This window comes from Filicampus tigris, chromosome 5, assembly GCF_054856515.1.
Source record: "Filicampus tigris isolate MCC_2025a chromosome 5, RoL_Ftig_1.0, whole genome shotgun sequence".
Lineage (NCBI taxonomy): Eukaryota > Metazoa > Chordata > Actinopteri > Syngnathiformes > Syngnathidae > Filicampus > Filicampus tigris.
In genome coordinates this window covers 19162501-19181714 of record NC_141221.1, presented here as the reverse complement: position 1 = coordinate 19181714, position 19214 = coordinate 19162501, and the positions used below count along the sequence as shown (strand labels likewise).

Here is a 19214-nt window from a genome sequence, read left to right as displayed (position 1 = left end):
TTTGTAAATCAGCAGGATTAGGCAAAACCCGCAAAACCAATCATTGGGGAAATTGTAGAGTGGCTGGATACATACAGTAGAATATAAGATAAAGGCGCATATTTTGGAATCTTTTTTAATGCTGCATCTTTTAAAACAAATAAAGAATTCATGAGGTGTTTTCAGGAAGTGGCTCTATGGCTACAGTTTGGAGCTTATTCGAAATTTGAATTGTTGCCAGTTCTAGTTTATGTTCCGATACTGCAAAGACTGTCAAGCCTGTTTATACAGAGCAGTTACGGAGTCTTCATTGTTGCTAATTTGAACAATTGACTGTGTTTGAGATGTCACACCTAAAAGGAGGATAAAGCCTCCCTTGCAAGAAAGAAAAAAATACCGCACATGCCACCTACTCTTCTCGCCTTTGGACAAGATCTAATGCATTCATCAGTTGTGGCGAGGCGAGTGACTTTATGCAAATGAGAGATGACAGTGTTATTGCACAAGGAATATCAATGGAGTAATTACTGTTCCTTGTCGGGCTGTTGGCTCACTGCTGCCGCGCCCAGCCACTGCGCTTCATTTCTCAGCCTTCCTCTCAGGGGAGAGATGAGCGGCGGGCTCCTGAGAGCAGAGCTAATAATGGCAGCTCGGATACAGGCATGGCTTAGACGAGCCCCGGGGTCTTGTGCTGCAGACTGCTAAACGTTGCCGGGGTCTCAAGAGAGCCCCACAGCAAAGACGAAATGATTAAAAAACAGCCCAACCTGACTGACAAGCTGACCAGCTACCTATAACTCTTGTGCTGTGGGTCGACCCACCAGTGTGCCCTTCAATCATAACAGTGGGTGACCTCTTCGGACATTAGCTATCTTATGTGACTATGACTGAATATGTTTAAAAAAAAAAACAAAAAAAAAAAGTATATTGTTGCATGTGAGAAAAAGTAGCTGATTATAGACGTCAGCATTAAAAAACTAAGCAAGGCAGTTTAGTACTTATTAACTCAGCAAGGAGCATATTTTGCGAATAAAGCCACAGAACTAGAACAGCATGCTCTCCATTAATGTATATGATAAAATAATCATTAGCTATATTACTCGTGTATTTAAGTCAAGTGGCAAGTATTACAATGAGTGCTAGTGCCGTCTATAAGGTTAAGTACAAAGCGATGAAGTAAGTACATATGTTTACGTAAGTGTGCCATCATAATAATTATGTCTCATCGCTATTATCCACGGGGCAAACTGCTTTGGCAAGTGAAGTGAAGTGTCATCAAATTTGTTTGGGGGTTAAACATTGCATTCTTTTCAACGAGCGATACCAGTGAGTGCCTGTAACATGTCAGCTTCATCATCTTTACATGTGAGGGAATGAGTTGTAAATCTAAGCTGTGAGGGGCTGAAAGTTCACCTGGTGTGAAGAAGGCAACGAGGGGAGAGACGCCAAAGAACAAAGGCGGGGATAGGCCCTGGAGCTTCGTGAGCCGAAGGAATGCTTCTCCCACACACCTTAAAGTGGGGGAAAAAAAAGCTTCAAAATGTACTTCTACAGATTAAGGATTTGTTTTTAGCTTTTGAGTTCAAGGTTGAACTTCTTACATTTTCTAATATTTCTGTCAACATCTGGGACGTTTCGACTTGCAACAAACAACTGGCAGATGAAAAAGGAGAGCCCTGTGCTTTACCTTCACACCATTCATTTCCAGGTCAGGTGTATCTGTCACACTGTCCAGACACCTCATACATCTTGCAGGAAAGAACCAGCTTATCTCCATACTTATCTCACCAGCAATAATTCCTACTTAAAGCTGTAGCCGCTAGCAAATGGCTGAACATGATGGGAATCGCAGACCCGGGTGGTACACCACTCCCACTCCGGCGCTTACACACTTCAAGACGCCACTGAAACAAGTCACGTGACCACTGCAGAAAGAAAGAAAAAGAACGCTGGAACTGTACTTAATTAAGTTTGTGCAAAAAGACACGGCACCACCAGCGAGATGGCTGAAAGTCATGAGTAAAAGTGAAAGTCAAGTCATTGCATGAAAGTCATGCAATTCGAAATTTGAAATGCAGATGACTATCAATCGCAAAGTCACAGATGTAATGGCCTATCAAAAATACCATGTTGCAAATACCACGAGTTTTCGCAAAACCAAAAAACAACAGCACATTTTATTCGTAACACTCTTTTCATTGAAGCGCTACAGGCACACAGTAAAAATGTACTATACAGACATAAAATAAAATAGTGAGGTGCAATAAATTAAAAAATTACATTTCTGTAATTCATGTAAGGTGTGAAGTGAGATCCGGCTAGCCACCGCCAAGCCATACCGATGCACTATATACATGCATACAGTGGTCTCTCGATATATCGCGGTTCACCTTTTGCGGACTCACTACATTGCTGATTTTTTTACAGTGCTATTTTGTATGCTGTTATTTACAGCGTACAAACCCGTATTGAGTCCTAATTGACAGCCTCTATTTTTTTTAAAGTGCAATTCAGCATGCTATTTTTTACTGCATTGTATTCTGCATCCTGATTGGCTAAGGTACTGTAGACCAATTTCAAGACATCTCCTACGTGCCATGTCTCGCACAGAATACGTTCGGCTCACTAAATTTAATTTAGCAAGGGAGAAAAGGGAGTACAGGAAGTCTTCAATCTACGAACGAGTTCCGTTCCTACACTGACGATGTAAACTGAATTTCCACATGTGTTGGATTTCACCGTTAAAGTCGAAATTTACATCAAAATGCTTGGCATAAAAAATGAAAATACATTAAAATGAAAACATAAGATGGTGTAATTAGCATTACTGTTGAGAAGTGGATGGAGAAGGCCGAGAGGAGGGCGAAAAAGGCAAAGATACTGCCGGTGCGCAGACACAATTGAGACACTCTGCGTATGCTCAACCGCAAGGAATGCTGGTTTTTGTAGTACAGGAAGTGCTTGTATACGGAAGTGTGTTTGGCACGAAACCCATCGCAAATACACAAGCAGAGGTAAACAAGCTCAGAGAAACAGCACAAAAGCACACTTTTGGAGCAAGGAGGAAACTGGCTGCTTCATTCCTGCGGTGAGTGACGTGAATATCAAGTGTTTTATTGACAGTTGAAAGTAACACGCGGAAATGACGTCGAATTTTGACCCTAAGCCGAATATTGACTGCCTGTAGATGCAGTCACTATTGTGCGGGGTACAAAAGAGAAGAGGAAGCGACACAGGCGTCGTAAAGTCGAAACGTCGTAGGTCATGTACGTTGTAATTCGAGGACTGCCTGTAGAGGAAGAAGAGGACACAAGTGATAGGAGGAAAGGAGGATGAACTTACACTTGATTACTCTGCTACAAGACCCGGAACCCTTTCATGTTTCGTTTCATTTTAATATCTAATCGAAGGTGGTATGTCAGTTTCTTCTCATCTTCTTGCCCAAGAAAGAAAAAAGAGGCAACAACTACCTATAGCTATAACTTTTTCTCTCGGCAAAAGAGAGAAGAATAAAAACGCTACAGCGGAGCTGTGTCAGGAGAGAGTGAGGACAGTCAGAGGAAGCGTGAGATTTGTGTCAAAATTGATAATTTCGTATGTTTGCAACTTAATACGTTGTTCGTTAAAATTAAATTTGATAGTTCAAAAATGTTCCATCATTATTTGTGTGAAAATGTTCAGTTTTTTTTTTCTTAAACAGATGTTGGGCCTTTAACTTTCTGTTGTGATCATTTATTAACAATGTGACCTGCTCTAAGGTTTAATCATCCAAAAAAATATCACATAACAATGTTTTTAATATTAAGAAACAAAAATCCTTTTTTTCTCCCTAGATTTTCTAAGCGGCTAAATTTGACCCACAACATAACAGGAGGGTTAAAAAGTAGATAATAATAATGATATATATATAAATTACTACATATAAAGCCTGTGACATATCAATACTCTCTCCTTTATTTCTCACCTGCCTGTTTCTTCTCTTCGTATTATCATACTATAGCTACAGCAACCAAGTCAATCCACTTCTCCCCCGACAATCATGCCTTGTTTGTCGTTTATAATACAATACAGAGTATGTAGTGCCTCTAAACGTTATCTCCGCAAAAGAACACCAGGGGTTGCTTGTTGCTTTTCCGTTGCAATGAGTCGCTACATGTTTGTCGGTCAATCGCCACGTGTGTGGGTATGAGTCACCAAATGAACTTTCACGATTGTCCAGTTCAGTTGCATTTGGCTGCATCGCTTGGTGGGCCTGAGACACCGACTATCTTGTTGAATGTTGCAGCAAAAGCAGATCACATCCATTTTTAATATGGCGGAGAAAATCACACAAAAGGCCTTCCCTGCTATTGTTTTTTTTACCCAACGGACCTGTTTTTGGACTTGTGGGCTGCTTTTTCCATGACATAAATAACAGCAGGGAGGATACCTTGTTCTCCCATCATTGTTTCATACATCTGCGTTTGACCAACTGGCTGCTTTGTTCATGATTGCTGCTCTATTTGCTTTACATCCTTTCCACACAGCTTTGATCCTGCTCACCTGATGTGTGTTCACCGTAAACACATACCCTCTCCAGACATTTTAATCACTGCAAAGCTCGATGCCAGGCATGAACATGACAGTTTAGCAACAGATGAACTTGCCAGCTACCAGCAAAGGCAAAGAGGATAACAGGCTCCCAGCATGAAATGCAATACTTTGCAATTTGGTTCTGGACCCGTTTGGATATTTATTCCATGCACGTCGTTTTGGTGATTTGTACAATAACAACAACAGAAAATACTTTGGGGGGGAAGAAAGAATTTATTGAATTTTGTTGTGAACCCAGACAAAGGAGCAGATTATTTTTCCAATTTTGCTTTTATGTCATTTATCCTTAAATACACTGATTTTTTTTTTTTTGTTGCATTTACTCACTTTTATTTTGTCAAGGAGTTTTGAAGTAGTTGTGTAATCTACTTAAAATATTGATCTGTATCCAGATGATTTTTAATTTGTGCAACCACTTGACGAAATAAAATTAGGTAAATTAAATACACCATTTTTTTCTATTTATATAATACGTGTAGATTGCTGAAATTTCCTGTATATGAGGGTACGAGCAGAGATAGGCATTTGCCTGCACAACACTGTAAAGTCTTTTTTAAAACTGTAAAGGTTTTTTTCGTCATGTGAGTTCCCCGCGGTAATATTGAACCCACAGGCATAGTCAGCCCTCTAGTGGTTCATCACACGTAATACCACGGATTACGCCACAGGACACCCATTTTACTGACTAGGAAATGGGCGGGTAGCAATTTTGTGAACTGTTAACATTTAGTACATAGCTTATCCCTTTGCATGCAAAGTATGTCCTTTTCTGGGACATTTCAAGACTGTAAAAATCCCTCCAAGCTGGTTGCCAGCCAATCACAGGGCACACAGAGACAAACAAACATTCGCACTCACAACTTGGGGCAATTTAGAGAGTCCAACTAACCTACCATGCATGTTATTGAAATATGAGAGGGAACCGGAGTACCCGGAGAAAACCCACGCAGGCCCCGCGAGAACATCCAAACTCCACACAGGAAGGACGGGACCTGATTCGAATTCACGACCTCTGCACTGTGAGGCGGACGTGCTAACCAGTGCCACCCAGCTAATGAGCTTTAAATAATGTTTATGAATTATGAAAACTCGGATGCTTTTATTGGGTGGGGAGTCAGGGGGGACGACTGACGGAATGTAAGGACAGAAGCGCTTTTAGAAGATGATTATCTATGACGGAAGTGTGCCCAGGTAATGGACGGAGGACCAGATAAATTGGGTAAAGTGCCCAAATCTGGGTACGAGGGCGTTTGTGACTAAATGTTCTAATTGTTGCTACTTTGAGGTTGTCTCATGACTACCATTATTGCTCAGATTAACAGAAATCATTTAGGAAATTAGAGTAAGAAAATTTAAACAAACTTTTTAAATCACAGAAAACAATCCCCGAGCAAAAGCAAATGAATCAGAGTTACTACCATCAAAACTACAGGAATCTCTTTCTTAATTTATACCTCTTTATATAAAATATATATTTACCCTAATTAACATTCTACTCTAACTTAAATCTGTGTACTTCAAAGACAAATAGTGGTTATCGTAAATAAAACAGATTGAGGACCTAGAAAGTAGGGAATGTAACATTGCTGGGCAAAGTAAGAGTTTCCATGAGCATTTGCCAAAATACCATTAAATGTTATGGGCACACACAGCATGTTGGTCAGCACAGTGGGAGAATGACATCTTACACTGTGCAGGGCCTCATTCTGGACCTTCCAGACGGCTTCAAAAAGAACATAATCATCAGGGGAAAAGAGCCTATCGGCTTCAACCACGGTATAAAACACCACTCACTGTGAGATTAAGGTGAGCGTCATGGTTCATGTATTAAAGATAGTTATGCAATATTCCTTGAGTATAAGCAACAACATGCTGATCCTGATGAGGAGGCAAGGACAAAGGCTGTTAACAAGGAGAATCAGGTAAAATTCTATAAAACTAATGATGCATAGCGGCGACACCGTGACAGAAATGATGGAGCGCTGCTGCCCACGAGGGATGGTTCAAAGCCACTCCAACACTTGTCAGCACAGTTTATTACTTCCTTGAAATATCTGTAAAGGAGGAACCATTGAGCAAAAGAAAACTGTTTTAGAGCTGGTGGTGTAAATCTCTTTTAATGCTGCTGCGTTAGAGTGCCGCTTCCAGAAACCGCTTGCTGTTTCTCCTTCCCCATGGTTCCCTCATTATACATTGTCTTGAAGAAATGGCTACCTTTTCACTTCGCCCTCTCAAATATTGCAAAGTGTAAGCACTTTCCAAAGTTGTAACTACTGGGATTGTGTCAGCCAAGAGTCTGTCAATTGCAGTTAAGTTTTGCTCTTTTATTCCTGTGGCTGTTGTTAAAGGAGGCCACGACACAAAGCCAAAGTTGTGATACACCGAGACATGCTGTTTAAGTACACACTTGATATGGATATTTGTGATATCAATGAGGCAGATTCTAGTGGCTACTAGGTGACTAAGTCAACTTCACTCAAACTTCCATCAAACTTTGGATGTTTTTTTTCTGTGCAGAGGAAGGATTTAGACATGAGTCCTGAAGCCCTCCTCCAGCTCACCCCCAGGATAGGTTAGTTCCTAGTGGGATGTTTTTGTGTGGAGAGGCCAACTCTCTTTCTTATCATCCTGTCATCTCTGTGGGACAGCGGGGCATGACTCCTTTTCTGGCTCCAGAGCCACAGGCTTCCACTGGACACCAAACCGCTGCGCCTGGCTCCGCACTCTTTTTTTGAGGGTGGTTGTTTAGGGTGTGTCAGAGCCTATTAGCGCCAGAATGTGTGAAAAAAGCAGAGCCGGGTGAAGCAGAATTTGCAAAAAAAAACGGTTTTATGGCTCATTTTGCTCGTCTTATGTGCCAGCAGTGCTGGCTTTACCACATAAGGTAGTGCAGGGGGAAAGAAACTTTTGGACCTTCATGAAAGCGTGAGTCTGTTTGGTCTGGTCGGGATCCGCAGCTTACCTAAGTCCATCTGAATTTTTCTGAGTTGGTAAACCACATCCCAGTGATATTTGAATCAGATCAAATAAAGAGCACTTAAGAAATTTCAAACGGCCATTAACATGTATTTTTGGCCAAGAAATGTCGAATATATTTCTGCACATAGATTGTAGTTATTATGTCTTGGTATTGAGAAAACAGCATAATTTGAAAGGCAGCAAACTTTGTAGTCGTCTTTATAGTATGCATGTAAAATTGTACTCAAATAGAAAACCAACAATACAATAATGAATGGCAGCATTTCTTTACACTGTTCCTCTACTATATAAAGTAGTTGGAAAAGCAAAGTTCAGTGGCTACATTTACATGGACGCATTTATTCATCTCAAATGTCTGATTGGAATAGAAATGCTTCATGAGCACACCCATCGATCCATTATCGATACCGCTTATCCTCACAAGGGTCGCGGGGCGTGCTGGAGCCTATCCCAGCTGTCTTCAGGCAGTAGGCGGGGGACACCCTGAATTGGTTGCCAGCCAATCGCAGGGCACACAGAGACCAACAAACATCCGCACTCACAATCACATTTAGGGGCAATTTAGAGTGTCCAATCAACCTACCATGCATGTTTTTGGAATGTGGGAGAAAACCGGAGTACCTGGAGAAAACCCACGCAGGCACAGGGAGAACATGCAAACTCCACACAGATTTTGTCCATGTATACGTAGACAATGTGAAATATGAAAGAACAATATGAAAGCAGGACTAATTTTGCTTTGAATTTATGTTGCAAAAATAATTCAATCAGTCTGCACGAAGTAAGTAAAATAAACTGTAACTTAAAATTGAGTTTAATGTGGTGGAAGAAAATTCACATTGCATGTTTGCTATAGACAGCTTCAGGCTCCTACATCTCTCTCTGTAGTGTGCAATGACACTTTTGACCTGGATACTGCAACCGTGGCTTCTGGTTAGTGTAAGCAGCATGCAACTGAAAGCTACCAGGTTGCCTTCATGTGATGTTTCCAGGGAAAGATGGACCAATTAATCTGATTATAGTTGCAAATCCTCTGACATTTGAAGGCCCTTCTGCAGCCATGTGCAGTGCAGATGTGTATGAGTCAGTATGTACCTGTGTGTATCATAGTGAAAATATACATTACGTTCTCTAAGATTTATGACAAACTTCAAATGACATTTTGCAAATATGAATCAGTCTGATGAATGGGCATGGGTTTCTTAATGCGAGAGATGTAAGGATGTGTAACTGCATATAAGCAAAAAGTGGCCAAATTGAAATACGTGTTAGAATAGTAAATGGTCTGTCAGAAAGACTCCAGATTGTGTAAAAACACAAGTCGCATGCTCTGAACGGCTTTAAACAACCATCTTTCATTGACATGTCTATATGAAAAGGGCGATCCTTACAGTGTCAATCTTGAGATGCAGTCACAGTAGGTCCCGGCAGGACTCAGTGAATGTTTGGACCACTGAGTGCAGACGCCTATGAGGTGTGCTGAGGAAGTGGAATGGGGAGCTGACAGACAGAGCCTGATACTGCACTTCCACTCGGGTCCAATCCCAAGCAAACCCCGGTGCTGACAGCCAGGATATAGCACTCATCCATAGGCCAAAGCCCAGGCGCTGGGGCCCAGGAAAGGAGAGCAAGGAGAGCAGGGAGAGGGCCGTTTGGCTGATGATAGAGACAAGAGGGCTGGGGGCGGAGCAGGGGGTGGGGTACGCAATGGCGGTTTGGTGGCACGCACCGCTTTCCGCCTCCGAAGCAACATGACCAGGAGGAGAATCCACAGACTATTTCGCCTGCCAACAGCATGTCCAATCCTTGGCCAAGTGACAGACCCACTTCACAAACACGCAAGCGGCAGCGCTCCTCACGCAGTCGTTTGGTTACTCACGCGAGCCATTTCACACAGGAATGCAAAACACACGATCAAATGCAGAGATAAACACACTGTATTAAGAAACTGCAAAGACACATTTAGGGCAAAGGCTCTTTAAGTGGCATTTTTCCTAGAACCATATTTCATGGTTATTTAGCAGACTCAAGTTTGAGGGGGAAACTGTTGAACACAGTCATAACAGATGGTGGACCCCGCTCTGGTCTCACTGGCAGTATGTCATTACTGACATTAAAATTCACACAAAACATTCATCTAAAAAAAAAACTTGAACATTTTGGGTCACTGAACCTCTCTTGCCAGATGAGTCGATAAACATGACCTCATCAAAACTTCAGCCCTCTGGTATTTGTTGCAAGGCATATCCTTAGAAGTGACTGCAAGTCAATAAATAATGCCGTCTGAGTGTGTGCAATGCAGAAGCACTATGGTGCGATGGAGGTTGAGAGGCCACTGGTGACCTCTGCTGCATGCTGCGAGAGGGCTCCACTCAGAGCCAGAGATGTCTCTCCAGCTGGGATCACAACACAACTTTGGAGCTCCGGTTTCACGGAACAGCTCCGGCCCGGGCTGGGATGGCGCACCCCTGTGTGCTTGAGCCTGCAGGGCTAACGTCAGGCAGACAGATACTCAGGGGGCCAGTGTGCTTACTCAGCCCACCTACACTCAGGAGGAGGCAGCGACATGCATTGAGGCCAAAGATTGATTGGGGGCTCCTTGAGATGGCATATTTTGTTCTTTTTTAACTGCTATGGTGGAGTTTTCCTCAATCCTGAGGCAACGGCAGCTATTTTTGCTGAGCCACTGAACTGGCCCAAAGCAGGAAGACGTGAGGAGCTATTCTTATACTAACAAACAAAGTGATTTTGGCCAAAAGTGCAAAGACAAAGGCACTTATCATTACTTCTCCTTGAATATTATTTCTTCATCTTTCCAAGTTATTTTGAACAATTCTATGCTTTCAGTTTTGTAGGAAGCTCTTGACTTGAACCTGGACCTCAACCCCATTTGTGATGAACAAGAAACGATATTGTGGATGAGGGACAATGCCTTAAGGTTTAAACAAAATGCCTTCTAATCAAAATTATATTAATAGAATATTTAAACCAGCTTTGACTTCATAGCACTTTTAACCCATTAAGGCCAAAAGCGCCTGGCTCAACATCTCCCCAAAATCTATGGGCAGCGATAGAATCACCCTCTTAAACCTGAGGTTATCCCAGAAATCTCAGCCCATGAGGTAGATAGAAACATAATTCCAAAAACAATTAGAGAGCCATGACATGTGAATTTCACACAGGTCTGGATTTATTATTATTTACTGTTTCAATCGAAGATGTAAAAATAAAGTGTCGGTGCGAGAAAAGCACTATTATTAATTAAAAAAAAATTGAGTAGTAATCCATCTTCTATTCTGTTACAGAGACGTTGATATCGTCATTGTCTACAAACATATATCTTAACCATATATCATGTTCGACTGGTTCCACTGGTTCAAAGTCCACAAGTGTGTCGTCTTTATCAGTACCGTTACTTATTTCAGAGCTCCCGCTATCGTCTGCGCATCCGCCATGATGGTCGAACAAATTCCGCAACATGTTCCGAATGGCGAGGGGTCATGACACCGTCACGTGTATATTCGTATGCATTTCATTGGCTAAGAGAATGGTCCCCAACCTTATTTCTGCCACGGACCGGTTCATACAAGTCCATACCCTTTGCGGCCCGGGGCGGGGGGTTGAAGAGTGCAACGCTTCAATAATAAATGCGAATCCACTGTTCTTCTTCCACTGATAATGAATGACTTTTTAGCCTTAGCAATGCGATTAGCCACCAAGTATGACGCTCTCAAGACACTTGCATTCGTTGACGAATCAATCTTGAAGTCTGCATTGACTCATTGACATATTGTGCAGAGCGGGCCTACTGTGTGCGTGGGAATCACTTATTGCCGTAAATCCATATTTCAGTTAGGTTTTCTGGTATTGCGTGTGAAATGTACCTTTCTTTTTCTTTTTGGGCATGGACTTGTGTTGAATTCTCACTAGGCCTTTTCCCCATTGCAAAGAAACTTTCCAAATATGTCTGTTTATTTTACTCATTTTGCTATCTTATGCATTTAATATTAGCATTACACGACGGAGACAACTTGACATGCATTAAGAGTCAGTCATAGATGTATGTGAGATGAGAAGCTCCGCTGGGCGGCCATTTTGTCTTCTGTCGACTGAAAATGACACCACAACTGCTCACAACGACCAATCACGGCTGACCTGTTTTCTGAATCTGAGCCGTGATTGGTCTATGTGAGCAGTTGTGATGTCATTTTCAGTCGACAGAAGACAAAATGGCCGTCCCCAGAGATGGCTAAAAATGAGTGCATTTTGCTACTTAACTTATATTCCACAAACGCAAAATGAATCAGAATGCCGTGTTTCAACTAGTGGGCCGGCTGGGAACATATTCTTGAAAAAAAATATGCTTCCGATTTAAGGGCAGAAAATCGGAACAGCGCTCCCGTCTTTAGTGGTAAAAAAAACAGTTATAAGCTTCTGGCCTCAACGGGTTAATTCTCATTGCCATAGAAACATTTTTGAAAACTCTTCAAGTTTTATCCCTTTATCCACCAGCCTCTCAGAGGCACATGATCAGTTTGCAGGAGTCAGGTCTCAGTCCTGGAATTTCCCTAGAAGATGTATTTGAAGCAGCTTTCAGAGAAACATGAATACGCTGCTAGCAGAAAAAGAAAGGTAAAGGAGCAGGAGGAGGGAGTGTGTGTACAGCAGGGGTGCAGGGCGTAGAAGATCAGTATCATTGATACATTAGGGTGAAATTCCGTTTCTGATTTTTCCTGCCTGTTATATATAACATGGGCCTGGTTGGTAGTTGCCTTGCATGAGGTTCTAGAGGGACACTCATTTTATCGACACCCTACTCTCAACTCCCCCATCACCAAGTGTCTAATGCAGACTCTTCACATCTGCCTTGGCTTACATCAGCTCCTACCAAGTCCCCATCATCTCCACCTCCCTCCCACTTCTTCACTCCCCATTCAGGATCATCCAAATATTTCCCCTGGCTGCTTTTTGAAGCTTCCATAGGTCATGGGACCTTATGCACAAATCATGCTGGCTGGCTGTGGGGGGGCTGGTCACGAAGGAGCGAAGTGAGTCTGACTCAAAGAAACCCAATCTGCACTCTTTTCTTACAGGGTTACTTTTCTTGCCAAGACAGCCATCAACAGTCAGTAGGCTGAAGCTAACCAGCGTATTTTGAGAGCTGTCACTGTAGATGCCATCCTGGCAGCAGATTGCAGCCATATTCCCCAGCCACACCAGGCGGACAGACAGAGAGTAAATTCAGTGAGTCTGACAGCCTGCAATGGTTTAACATGGGGTTTAGTCCCAAATACATGCTATGGGTTTATGTTGATGAATGGATAACCAAATCCATCTCAATGTTGGTAAAAAAAAACAAAAAAAAAACATAGATGTTAGTTTTTACACTGCGACACCAGGCAGTTATGATGCTGAATGATGATGTACTGACAAAGGGTCTGAAACAAACGCAAACTTAAAGAATGTGTGATTCTGTGAGCTCCTCTTTTAAAAAGAAATCCAATGAAACTGTAAGACTTATAGAAATACATTCAATTCCAGACTGTAGAAAAATGAGCCGGCGTGAAGCGCTCCTCCGACCTGCAGTGCTCTGGTTGAGGAGGAGGTGCTGAGCAGGAATCTGCAGTGCCGGTTAAAGTAATCACATTGGTCTCACTGCATCTGATCTGCAGTCTAACAGACTTCCAAACAGTTGAATGAGTAAATAAAGCGCCCCAGGGGGACTCCCGCAGGAGATGGATTACCACAAGGGTGCGCACACAAAGGAGCTGATGCCCCACAAACCGATGTGAGCTGAAGACAAAAGCCAGCGCTGGACCTTGACCAGCGAACCGGCAAACTTTATTAATCTGATCCTCAACTGAATTGCATGGTGTTGCAAGTCAGAGATGAGCATATCATCTGCTGTGTGCAGCTCCACACTTGGAAAGGATGTCAGCGCATGTGTGGATGCAAACACAAAGACACCACATTGGTGCCGATATTTCATCATCACTCTTGTTCTTATGTTGGCGTGTACATGTCCGCTCGGGTGCAGGGACCACATAAGATGCGTGCCATGCTCACTTGGCTGTAGAGGCCAGGTCTTGGGGGGACCGAGGGCTGTGGCTTTCTGTGGCCTGGCCCCATTCTTCCCTCTTTTTGGGTCTGCCACAAATAAAAGGATTAGGAGCCCCCGTTTCCGTCAGGCCCTCTATTCAAGACAAAGCTCCGACCAGCTTAGTGTCACACTTAATGATAAAAGTGCAGATCTCTGTCAGTCACTTCGGAGCTGGAATACCGGTTTTGGGGGGCTAATCTCCTTTGATGAAGATTAAAAAGTTGTAAGGAAAGAAAGACAAAGAAATGTGTTTTGTAGTATCTGTACAAATATCTAGACTGTTAAAATGTTGAATGACGTTCAGCCAGCGAGAAAAGCGCTAAAATGACTGTGACTGTGGACTGTGGTGGAAGAAGCTTAGATTAAAGACAAAGAGAGAGTGTGTGTGTGTGTGTGTGTGTGTGTGTGTTGCGTGTGTGTATGGGACAAGTGCATGCGCACATTTGCCCACACCCTCACCAAATGTGGGGTGCACGTTGGCCAACGCACTGCTCTGCCCATTGCCATGTAGAGCTAGAATGTGTGACATGAGTGTGAGAGTAAGCCTTGAGCACACAAGAGTCTGAATGCAGCACTTGCCACTGTGATGCCAGTCCTCTCTAGTGTATCTGTGAAAAGCCTACGTGTTGGAAAAACATTCCAGACTGGGATCACATATACTCGGCCGGGGCCAGCAGTGACACTGTTAGCCAGCAGCAGAGGCCGGGTCTCCATTTCTCATGCACGTTTCACCAGGCTGCCTGAAGAAACAAGTGGGGGCTATTTCCAAACAAATATGCCTCGCACATGAGCAAAATGAGACAAACGGATGTGAATTGTTATTGCAAATGTGGCAAAAATTTGCACCAGCACGCCCATGACACTATTAGACTTGAAACATTTTAGTGCAGCAAAGATCTATAGCCACATTATAACATCTTAATTATCTGGCTTTAAATGTGTAATGTGGCAAATTATAATTGAAAACATTTGCTCAGAGAGATGCAGAAGCAGTATTTCACACATTTAGACAAAATGTAATTTGCAAATTGCTTTAATGGTTTGTGGTTGCTTTCTCTTTTGTTATGAAAAGTTGTCATGCTGTGAAAATAAACCTGAAGGCCTGAGGACTTGGAGCCAGTAATGAAAATGACTCAGTTGCCAAGCCTAGGACTTTCTCTCTCCAGTGTCACTGATTAGCCTCCCCGATTGACTGACATGTCCCACTGGCTGCCGAACAGCCGGCTTTCGGAGATGAGGTTAAATTGTGGCTACCAACAAATTGCATGCTTGAGTTCCTCTGCACCCCTCCGCTATCAAGCAGCGTAATGTGAGCGCACCAGGCAGATCCCTCTGCGGATCTTTCTCCTCCCATGTACCCCCGTACCACTGCACCTACCCACCCATCACACACACACACACACACACACCAACACACACACACACACACACACACTACACCCCCCCCACACACACACACCCATGCGCACACACACACGCACGCACACACACATGCACACACCCAGCCACACGGCCCTCTTTTCCACAACCTTGGCCACTAGTCTGGCCTCTAAAGTGGTGATGGCATTACCATGGCTGAGCCTCTGTGGCTTCACAAAGCATCCTGCAAAATGCTTTTGTCTGCCAACTGCAGGGCATGCACGTGCTCGCACACACAAAAATACATAAACACGCATACATATCTACAGCCCCGTATTTATGTCCACTAGAAAACACCTCAACATATACTGGCAATGCCTCGATAAGACTACAGCTTTGTAGAAAAACAACTCATGTAATTTAAGTATTTTTCACTACATTTTTATATCTGGTGTCACCTTTTTAACACCCCTTTCCACACAGAAAATAATATGCATTAAATAATATGAGCATATTCAATTTTGTATCCCTGCATTGCACATAATACCACTTCAGTCAAATGGGCCTCAATTTGTTGTATAAAAGAAACAGTTAGAGTGAGATGACAAAAGATGCATCCGAGTGCGCTGCTTAGCCAGGCCAGGCCATGTTGACATAGAACCCAATACTTCCTTACAGAGGAACAGGGTCAGTTTGAGCTAGCTGCTCGCCGAGCACTAAAAATCCCAGCAAGCTGAAGCAATATTATGCAGCTTAGCGTTTCTAACATTAGAGCGCTCTCATTTTTATTTACCCAAGAACATTGGTAAAAGACGCATTTTTATCCTTTTTAGGGTAAATTTAAAAAAAATCAAATGTGGGGAAAAAGGTTCTTATACAAAGGAACAAACTAAATCAACTTGAAATGCTTGATTGTTTTTGTAGCAAAATGTACGGACAATTTAATTCACTAGCCCGCTGAGTAGACAACACAAAGTCCTAAACCTAACCCTTTTTTGTCCTTAGTTTTTGGTCCATGAGCAAGAGCATGCACACAGGCCGCACGGGAGTGTCCTGGACTGAGAAAACACACACACACACACACACACACACACACACAGTGGGCCAGCTAACACAGAAAGCCAGCCGTCAGCATCTATCCGGCACACTGCTGCAGCGTCACAAGCTCAGCTAATTAAAAAACAACAAGTTCACAGGAGGGTACTCCAAACAGTTCTAAAAAGGCAGCTCTCAGCACACTTGGGGATGGAGCATGCATGGGAGTTGAGACCGATTCTGGGAGCTCCACTTTAATGGCTTCATCACCGCTGTTTTGATCTACTCCTCTTGATATGACCTGATTTGAAATTTTGCTTACAACATGTGTATAAAAAATTTTCCTGGCGTATTCAGACAAGTTGGAAATGTTGTTGTTGTGACGTTTGGCTTGTCCCATCAACGGTCACCGCAGTGGAAAAAAACATTGTAAAACACAGCTTGATGGTAAAATATTATTGTGCATTTTAATACAGCCACAGTTGATGGCTGAGTTATTTTGGTGTAATATGATGAGGGTTACATTTGTGGATGTAGCCCATGGCGCTTTCTAACAAGGCAGTCTATTACAGGGGTGTTTCCCGACACCTCAGTCCCCTGATGGCCTCACTACATGGATGCTTGCTTAAAGAAAGATCCCTCTAGGGAAAAGATCTCCTTCTTTCTAATGACGCATGATTGACCTGCCAGCACGAGGGTGCAAACACAAACTCTCTCCGGGTGGTGTAATTCCAGCACCTGTTTCGCTCAAGCTTGCTGACTGCCATCCGCCCGAAAGATATCAACATTGTCACGTTCACCCAAAAATAATCTTGTATTTTATTATATTTCCTCTGTTTTAAAGACTTTAGTTTAAAAATTGTCCCAAGCTCTAAGGAGTACATTACAATTTTGCAATTTTGATGAAAATACAAGCCGTCAGACATATTACACCTTCACGTAAATTTTGATTTCCTTGAATTTAGGTCAAGGCAGCAACAATAAACTCGGGTCAGCGGTGCGGTGTTTGAAAAAAATAAAAACATATGGGATAAAAGGATAATAAAATCCAATCTTGTTACTATATAATTGCACTATATGGAGCAAGACAGGTTGAACTGTGTTGGTGGGAGTTTTAATAACACGGTACACAATTGTTTTCCCCTGTCTGCACTTAAAACTGTACCAAAGGTGTGAAAAAACTGCTTGCCAATTCCTTGATTTATTATAGCTGGTGAGAGCTGATTACGGAGCATGAATCAGTTGCTGTAGGAATGTAATTAGGCAGGAAAACCTAGAATGCTAGGAGCTTTCCTCACAGCCCCAAGCAGTTTGTGGGCTGACAAATGCATCTTAAATGGGTGTCATAAAAGTCAAAAAGGTGCCAATTACATCCTTAAATATCCCATCACTGCAAGTGGAATAAACAGGAAAAGGGGACACTGTCTGTCTCTGCATGTGAGTGTGTGACAGAGGACCCTCCGCTTAGTTTTGACCATAAATGTGAAGGGGTAAGTGGATGTAATGTAAGAAGAATTAAAAGATGTGTTGAAAGATAGCACGTGAGAGCAGGATGGCGCCCATCGGCTTGTTGTTGTTCTGCTCTGCCCGACCCTGATTTGACGTGCCACACAAGCTGACACCATTCCAAACAGCGAAGGTAGGACAAAGGGGATTGTTGGCATGTAGTACAAAGATCCACTACACTTGTTTATGATTCTAATTTCTTTACAAACACAATACTGCAACTACAAATAGGCCTTGGTAAAAGAGAAAGGGGAAAAATGAGGTCTGAGGAAGAGACCCTTGTCTCTCTCTCTTTCTCTGTCCACCACCTCTGAGCCTTGACGCCATGGTATCCCATAGTTACTGCTATGATTTTTACCCCCAGTTATCCTGCAACCACACTGTCACAAAGCTGCGTGAATGAAACACAAGACGATGGATGTAACTCTTTGTTGCTTGCAAGGTGTCTAGCAGGGAGCCACCATGTCCCAGTAATGAAAGTAGAATTGTTAAAAAGGCAGCAGACAAGAAGCTAAACATTCGATGACAAGCATGAAAAGCACCCATGCAATGAGAAACATAGAACACCCAGGGGTCCTCAGGGCCCAAAAAGCAGTGTTAAATCTGTTGCTGAACAGCAATATTTGTCACAACGTTATGTGATAATCGAGGGAATGTAACGTAGTGTGTGTGGTGTGTGTGTGTGTGTGTGTGTGTGTGTGTACATACAGTATATATATATATATATATATATATATATATATATATATATATATATATATATATATATATATATATATATATATATATATATATATATATATATATATATATATATATATATATATATATATAATAAAAGAGTAATAAAAGCTCTCCATTCGATTATTTAATCTTAATAAAGCTAGCGTTGACATGATCAAATAACTGTGACTTTTGTTGGAATTAAACGAAAGCAATTTTTTAAATGGGAACCTCTCAGTCTAACAGTAATTGGTGAACACCGTACCGTCAAGTTATGCATACGATCGTGTCTAATTATGATATTATGTTTGCGTGTTAGTGAGTGGCGCGCGCGCACAACACCGGGATTCTAATAATTCCATTTAATCAAGGAAACTGTGGTAGCGGGTTGGCATAATTCATAATCGGCACCGTATAAGCCACTAAATGACTCACATGAATCTTTTGTCCGCCGCATGTTGAAACGAAAAAAAAATACAATTCAGTATCAAATTTTAAAAGACGTACAAAACACTTTTATCCAAACATAACTAATACCATTACCGACTTGAAATGTCAGTACAAATTTCGGGGGAAATTAAAATACACATTTCTGTTTTTATAGACGCAAATATAATATTGTTTTTAATTTTGTTTAAATTTTATTGATTGGAAAATATCATAATCTTGTAAACGGAAAGAATAATAAACAGAGATGATTCCAGCATTGTGTTAGGCCGGTGAATGATGATGACATTTCTTGTTAAATATAATAATAATAATATTAATAATAATAATAATAATAACAATAATAATAATAATAATAATAATGATAATAATAGTAACAATAATAATAGATATTCGCATGTCTGAAATACATTCCAGTTTCAGAATGGGCCGGCTATACACGCACACGTTTTGTACATTTCTAGGACTGCGCAGTATAAACTTCCTGCAATCG

General features: G+C 42.0%; 1 protein-coding gene across 1 annotated transcript in view; it reads right to left on the bottom strand.

Moving 5' to 3' along the window:
• lmx1bb (LIM homeobox transcription factor 1, beta b) overlaps positions 1 to 19214 on the bottom strand; it is a 52065-nt gene that overhangs the window by 31700 nt on the left and 1151 nt on the right. The window lies entirely within an intron of this gene.